This window comes from Athene noctua, chromosome 1, assembly GCF_965140245.1.
Source record: "Athene noctua chromosome 1, bAthNoc1.hap1.1, whole genome shotgun sequence".
Taxonomy (NCBI): domain Eukaryota; kingdom Metazoa; phylum Chordata; class Aves; order Strigiformes; family Strigidae; genus Athene; species Athene noctua.
This window is the reverse complement of record NC_134037.1, coordinates 240,594,129-240,595,084: the sequence shown is the minus strand read 5'-3', so window position 1 is coordinate 240,595,084 and position 956 is coordinate 240,594,129.

Sequence of the window (956 nt, the reverse complement as noted above, 5' to 3'; positions counted from 1 at the left end):
GCTAAAAAAAAATCCATTTCCTTTAAAAACTGAAGATTTTACCAAAGGGTATCATAACATCAATTTTCAATCATCAGCTCTTTTTTGTCATACCTTAGCACACTGTGAATATTAGATAAAGCCTTAATAAATTTTACCACTTTGTTATGGCTTAAAGTAATATAGAGAAAATAAAATGGATCTAAAACCTTTCTATCTTCCTCCCACTTGAAATAAGCTTTTATGTTTAAATATAAAACTCTCAGATAATTAAAATATTACTGACCATTTACAAGGATTTCCATGATTCTTTTGAGACATGGAAAAAGATAAGCAAGAAAAATAAAATACAGTAACATAATTGTTATGAATAATAGAAAATGAAGGAAGACAATACAGTTTGAGACCTTTTTTATATATATACACATAATTCAATATATTAACAAACCATGCACTACTGAAACATTTTAAATTTTTCAAATAATTAAAATTATTACTAAAACATGCAACTGCATACTTCAACTTTTCTAATAGAATTTCTTATGAAAATGTTATTGCAAGTATACATTAAATTGTACAAATTTAGATTTGTGCAATAGGCTTAGAAAACCACAGATAAATCTGGATTTTCAACTTTCATGGTATTCAGACTTTAAAAATGAAGTAATTTTGAGGGCGTATTCAAAAACTGTCTATAATTAAACAAAATTATGCTGGCTTTGAAATTTTAAAAATTCTGATGCCTATTATGTCAAACTAGTAACAGAAAACCATGAAAATTCTTTTAGCTACATACTCATTTTCTTAACAGAACTTTTTATTCGAGATTTACTCATTCAGTGTATAAGGCAATCCAATACCATTAGACCCAAAGATAGGTTATTTCAGCGAGCAGGTTAGTAACAATGCTCATCTGTATAAAACCCTGCAAGCTTGAAAATAATAAAAACGGTTGCATTGAACTACTAAAACAACAC